At 36.9% G+C, this 7212-nt stretch overlaps 2 non-coding genes across 2 annotated transcripts; both read left to right on the top strand.

Moving 5' to 3' along the window:
* The first annotated feature begins 5972 nt into the window (after nt 1-5972).
* Nucleotides 5973-6091, top strand: LOC145677375 (5S ribosomal RNA). The gene has a single exon (XR_014129793.1). It is a non-coding gene; the product is annotated as a 5S ribosomal RNA (ribosomal RNA).
* A 177-nt stretch (nt 6092-6268) lies between these two features.
* Nucleotides 6269-6387, top strand: LOC145677378 (5S ribosomal RNA). The gene has a single exon (XR_014129796.1). It is a non-coding gene; the product is annotated as a 5S ribosomal RNA (ribosomal RNA).
* Nucleotides 6388-7212: the final 825 nt, after the last annotated feature.

The following is a 7212-nucleotide window of genomic DNA, read 5'->3' as shown; positions in this document are numbered from 1 at the left end:
ATAATATTTGCGCATAAAATGTATATCTCATACCTTCCATGTTCTCAAGTATTCATAGACAAAAACGGTTACTTTCTGCGAACAAATTGTCCAAACACAGTGCAAATGTCATCTATAGATTGTCCTGGTTCCGTCTGCGTGTACATAACAATGCGTCATAATCATACATTGCACATTAAGGATATCAATTAATCTTCCCAAATTCCTAGATATGCCTGGCAAAAGTTCCGCGTGTTGTAAGGATATTACATTTGTACTACCGACAAGGTGGTATCTTCCAACATTGAAGTTCAATAAACCCCAAATGTGTCGGATATAGTATTTGATTTCTTGTCTCATTGTTTGCGTCAGAGATGTCTTCTCAAGTTAGGATTTACGATACATACAGGATGAGTTGTATATATTGTTGCTGCCAGCTCTATATTAATCCCATATTTGTAAACGAATAAAAACAGTATTCTAATTATAACAATGTGCTCACAATTAATTTTATTCTTAATTGTTATACGTATTGTTGATTAAAAATGAAAATGTTGCTAAGTGAATTTTATTAATATTTTCTGTTGCGTGATATAGGAAGTGAGTGAAATATTGGAGGAATATAGTGTGCGTAGCAGATGATGTGCAGTGGCTTTGGATCGCCTGTGATAAGGTAAGGCATTTGCTATTTTAATTAACGCATTTTATATACTGTAATCCTAATTATTTTTATGTGAATGTGCTTACTACTTGTGTATTCAGTGGGACCGATGTTTTAATATGTATGGTCAAGCAGTGTCGAGCCTGGTCAGTGTGTGGATAGGTGACCATTTTTTGTAAATCGATAACATTTAACTTTGTAAACACGGATGAAGTAGAAGTATATTTATTTTATTTTTTACCTCAAATATGTAGGACACTTCTCCTTTGTACATCAATTATTATTATTAGTTCAACTTGTTTACAAGTTAAATGAAAAGAATAGTCGTTATCGTGTGATGATTGTGCTCATTAGGCTAAAGAAGACTCGTGATAAGAAAGAAAAGAAGAACGGTGCTCAAGTTTCGTCACAGCATATTCTCAAAAATTTACAGGCAAAATTCAGTGTTCTGCATGAAAAGGCATATTTGTACGAAAAAAAAAAAAATTCTGCAGACGACAGAATTAAATAAAGTAATACACATGTATTTTAGAGTTACTGGTGTAAAATCATTACAAGTGCTTTGCCAGGTGGCCAATAAAAAGCACGAATACTATTTAAGGGAGCCAAAACAGGAGAAAGCTGGGGGCCTGAGCGATAGCAAGAATGTGCGTCCAAAGTGAACAGGAGCGAAGGCGACGCGGGTATACGTATAAGCAAGGGTAGTGGAAACCAGTTAGTTTTCGAGTTTCAATAGCACTTGTCATGCATCCATACTAGTAGCGCCCCGCTTGTAAACATTAAGTACACTATGCAAGAATACACCGCCGGTGGAAAATAGTACCTAATACAGTTATCTTTCATATATACTGACTTATTTTACAGTAGTAACCCAACACTAGTAAACGTAAAATAAAAGTGTATAACTTTATATTTAATTCTATCGCCTGGCTTAGTTTTTCACCTGTAAGATGTACTTATTTAGAGCAAGTTTCTTAACTAGCAAATTAAACCGAGAACCACAGCAACCATATATATATTCTTATGATGTACTTTTCTTTGAGTGGTGTTCTCTGTCTATTGAATAACATTTTCTCAGTTTAATGCTAGCAAAAAACAAAACAAAATCAAAGTGTTTCTATATAAATTTAGTTCACCGTGTTGTAATATCACATGGAATTGAAAAACGAATAGTCGAACCTCTGCTATCTCGATCAAACTTCTCAGGATGATATACTGACTTACCGCAGAAGTTCGACTGAATACGTTTCTCAGTTCCATGGGAGAACCTGGAGAAGCAAAAGCCTGCGCAACGGAAAATACTAAATAAACTTGTAGAGCAGGTCAAGATGTATCATCATGCCAAGTTTCATTCAGATCAGAGAAGTTTGGCTGCAGCCATTTTCATTACAAAGCACAAAATGGATGGTCCCTAACCTCGAGAATCTTCACAATTGTCGACGAGTTGAACTGCACTCATCTGATCAAAATCAAACTTAAAATGACAGTTCACTTTCAACTGTTAAATAATATGATATGCAGGCTTCTGCTTTCCTAGTTACAGTCTATCCACTGTGGTATGCATATTAGTACAAATGTGAGAGTGCATATTTATTAAAGATTTGCTTCAAAAAGCGATGAAAGACATAGGCATTGCCGCGGGCGGTGATAACAAGATGCCGGAAAACGAACAAGCAGAAAGAATATGGGCTGAAGAAGTGTAAACGACGACGCGGCGGCCCGTAAAGGTGTTGCCGTCCTATTAAATGAATAATATCAAAAGAAAGAAAAAAAAAGTAAAAAATTTCGCGCTCGTAATCAAGACAGAAAGCAACTAAAGGAAATCTTTGTTTTACGTCCCACGTTATGCCGCTTAGGCTAAAAGAGGCGCTGATTATGAGAAATGATTGAAATGGTGGTGGAATGAAGAAAGTGGGAGGAAACGGGAGAACCCCGCGGTAACCCACCGCACATAGTTTTTGTCCACCATAAAGTTAACTTGGCGGGGGCTCAAGACAGAAAGACGGTTGGAAAAACAAATAAACGATGTTGCATCCCGTAAAAATGTTCGCGACCTATGAAATCAATATTTTTTCTTAAAGAAAAAAAAGAATTAAAAAGAGAAAAAAAGGTCAAAATTTCGCGCTCGCTTCGCTCGCGATCAGCAGAGAAAAGAGGACGTGACGCACCCCTAAAAGTGTTGGCGACCGATTGAATAAATATTGTGGGTAAAAAAAAAAAAAAAAAAAAAAAAAAAGTCAAAAATTTCGCGCTCGCTTCGCTCGCGATCAGCACAGAAAGAAGGACGTGACGCGCCCCTAAAGGTGTTGGCAACCGATTCAATACATATTGTCGGTAAAAAAAAAAAAAAAAAAAAAAAAAAAAAACGCTCGCTTCGCTCGCGATCGACATGAAAAAGGCAACGACGTGACGCCCCGTAAAATTGTCGGCGACCTATTCAATCAATATATTCGGTTGAAAAACAAAGTCAAAAGTTTCCCAATCGCTTCCCTCCCGATCGACATAAAAAAAAAGGCAACCCCTTCACCTCTCCTTATGCATTCATCAGTAAACATACAACCATAGATCACAATACCACTCACATCACCTATCAGTTCTCCACGTCCATCAAGATCCAATCATCGCCCTGGCCCTTTATGATGATACACAACATTACATGTTATTGTGTGCATTGCCCCGCGTTACAATACATGACCAAAAAAAAGAGAAAAAGAGCTGCACTGCCTTCAGTGTAGACATGTTCGTATTCGTAGAAAATGATTTTAGGTACACGATAGTACAGTAATCTATCTTCACATGCTTCAGATGTGAACGATACCTACACATGAAGAGGGCTCCCGAGGTTTCCTTTTCCAATAGGATGGAGCTCCACCACACTTGCAGAATGACGAGAAGTTATGTTAATAAATATATCCCAGAGTGTTTCGTAACTCGCCCTTGGTCCTAATGATGAAGCGTTCTTCAGATGGCCCCGATGTCTCCACACATGATACTATGCGACTTCTTTTCACGAGGCTCTCAAAGATCACGTTTGTGTCCTAACATTCTCTGCAGATATGACACAGCTGCGATAGCGGATCACAGAAGCCTTTCCTCTCCTTACAAGAGACGTGTTCATTCGAGTATGTGAGTAATTCGACTATCGATTAAATATCTCCCGTGTCACGATAGTAGTCACTTTCAATTCTTCTAACGAAGGTAAGAAAAAATGCTATACAAACTTCCTTTCGGTATATAAAGGATTAGGGGCCCAGAGAATATTTTCTTTCAAGAGGATACATTCTTTTTCGAACACCCTGTATATAGATCCTCTAATTATAACTGCAAACAAAATGTTGATTTTGCAATTGCTTCCATGAGAGAATATTCTGTGCACTTTCTTTCTGAAGGGCCGGGCCTAAACGTTTTCCTTAATCATTAAATTTAGTAGTTATCTACAATTACATAGTTTTCCATTGTTCTCAAAATAAAGATTTTTCTCTATGAATTGTTGAATGTTGCTAGGGATATTGAAGTAATTCTTTTTAGTGTTTTTTTCTTTACAATAATGTACTGAACGCCTGCATTAAGGAAGTTCGTGTGTCCATCTTGCAAAATGTTTCGTCTTTTTTCATGCCCACTAAGGTAAATATTCATTTTGCTCTTTTCTCTGTATGCAAACCACATTTCTTAAAGGCAACATTTTCATACAAATGTAGTACTAAAAACTTCTAATTGGCAACATCTGGGCTGCGAAGAGGAAAAAGAAAGAAATCTCGTACGTATTCGCGCGCAATTCGGAATTAGCCAATGAAAAGCACAAAAGCGGCCACCATCTCTCTCTCTTTCTTATTAACGGTTTTGTACTTTCTGCAGTTCTATCAGTGCTGCTAACCTCTTACTATATCATTGAATATGTATGTTTAGATATATATATATATATATATATATATATATATATATATTTTTTTTTTTACAAAAAATCATACTACTACGGAATAATATTAAATGCCTTTAAACCCTCATTTCTGTTTGCACTTTCTGTTACACTACCTTCCCCGAACTTCTTTCAAGTTATTAAGTGCAGAACGGGGAGTTATACATATTTACTTGCGCTTTGACAATATCTGCACATTGTGTAATAATAGGAGACGTATAAAATAAAACTATATACTAATACGTTATATATATATATATATATATATATATATATATATATATATACAGTACACATTCCACTATCCGAGGCTTTCCTTTTCTTTTCTTGCTGACGATAAATTACGCTTTTAGAAATGTTGTCTGAAAACAATAAGAATATGTGCAAAAAATACAATCAGAGGTAGAGGTCTTTAACAGGAAATAAGCAAGGGAGTTGAAAAATTTTTTATGCATGTAAAAAATATAGACATGAACCAACTTGTGAAATAAAAAGACCAGAAAACTACTCTTTCTAAATTATGTGTAAACTTTTTACCGAAAACGAAAGTTGCACGAAAGACTTTTTGTCCGTTTTTTGGCCTCCGGTGCTTGGGGTCCCTGATTCAATCCCAGCTCGTGCCGTGTGAACTTTGTCGTGCATAAAGACCGTGCTCATGGGTTTTCTCGGGTTTCTCCCGTTTCCTCCCACTTTCTTCATTCAGTACTCATCATCACCGTCTCCTTTAGCGTAACCGGTATAAGTATGCGACGTAAATCTAAATATTTCATTTCATTTCCCTTTTCTGCTCATACTGCTGATTATGCGCGATTATGCCAACATCCAACTCCGCGGATAATCGTGCGATTACTGTATATACAACTAATACAGATACAACTAATTATATTATCAGTTACAGTATCGGTTTTTATTTACTAATTTGCCTCACTTTATTTGCATCCCTGCAGTAAATAATTCTTATCGATAATAGTTAAAATGTATATTACATTTTAGTGCTTCACGACTGAATGATCATCTGCCTTACGTTATCTCGCAGCTGAAGAGAATGCTACACTGAAAACTACCTTGCGTTATAAAGGGTAAGTGAAACATATCTTAAAAATATCTTTCATACATTTCATTGTGTACATTAAAGAATGTAAGTTTGCCTTTTTCCTGTAATCAATACTTAATAAAGGATTTATTTTTATTTATTTATATACAATTTCATACGTGGTTCGTGATAGTAAACTCGATAGGACACAGTGGCACTATGAACATCCGAATCACTCATCATTCGAACATTCAAATATTTATTCGAATATTAGTATATTCCAAGTAATGTTAACGACGTTAATATGCTTGCCTTTATAGTTAATAATGTCAATTCTTACTTAAAACATACTTCCTTAACAGGACATTGAAGAAAAGGTAGTTGCCAACGGCCATACCATGCTGAATATACCGGTTCTCGTCCGATCACCGAAGTCAAGCAGCATCGGGCCTGGTCAGTACTTGGATGGGTGACCGCCTGGGAACACCAGGTGCTGTTGGTATACTTTTTCTAATTTTGTTTTTCACAAAGACGAATATTCTCACATCGTTCACCACGATAATTTCGTAATCATGCATTACTTAAAACAATTAGCAACGCTTTCCACGCGCTGGTCTTTTTGAGTATTCACCGACAAACCTACGTAGCTACAATAACTCACTCGAAGCCATATGCATTCGCCAACGGCCATACCATGCTGAATATACCGGTTCTCGTCCGATCACCGAAGTCAAGCAGCATCGGGCCTGGTCAGTACTTGGATGGGTGACCGCCTGGGAACACCAGGTGCTGTTGGCATCTCTTTTTCAAATTTCATTATCCTTCAAGTACGAAAATACTAGAAACATTAATTTTATAGTACTTTCAAGAGATAATTTATCAACATTATTTCATAGCGATTAATCGATATTCTAAGCGTTATACCCACTATTTCTTACACTAACAGCCTGTTTATTTGCACGGCACATTAAAATAACCTGATTTCCGATCCGTGTGCACCTACTACTATACTTAACACGGAATGTATTACCACTTTTTAAAAGTAAATTATTATGACTAAGTGTAGATCTCCGGCGAGTAAATGCCTTTCGTATACAAGCACGACACATCTCCGCTATGTGCTTTACTTTTTTACTAACAGCATATAGAAATTGGATTTCAACGTGTTTCTACATAACAGAATGAAGCAAATTTCGTGATTTAACTCTTTCGAATAATGTGTTGGTCCTGACAAGGACCGTTTGAAATGAAAAATCTTGAAGAAGATTTTTACTTAGAGCTTGTGTACTTGGTAACAGCCTTCGTACCCTCACTTACAGCGTGCTTGGCAAGTTCACCAGGCAAAAGAAGGCGCACAGCTGTTTGGATTTCCCGGCTGGTGATAGTTGACCGCTTATTGTAATGGGCCAAACGAGAAGCTTCAGCAGCAATACGCTCGAAGATGTCATTAACAAAGCTGTTCATGATACTCATAGCTTTGCTAGATATGCCAGTGTCAGGATGCACTTGCTTCAAAACTTTGTAGATGTAAATGGCATAGCTCTCCTTCCTCCTCCTCTTCTTCTTCTTATCTCCCTTGGAGATATTCTTTTGGGCTTTACCAGCCTTCTTTGCAGCCTTTCC

The sequence above is a fragment of the Thermobia domestica genome, unplaced genomic scaffold (assembly GCF_964235325.1).
Source record: "Thermobia domestica unplaced genomic scaffold, izTheDome1.hap1.1 HAP1_SCAFFOLD_820, whole genome shotgun sequence".
In the NCBI taxonomy this organism is placed as follows: domain Eukaryota; kingdom Metazoa; phylum Arthropoda; class Insecta; order Zygentoma; family Lepismatidae; genus Thermobia; species Thermobia domestica.
This window is presented reverse-complemented; position numbering and strand designations above follow the sequence as displayed.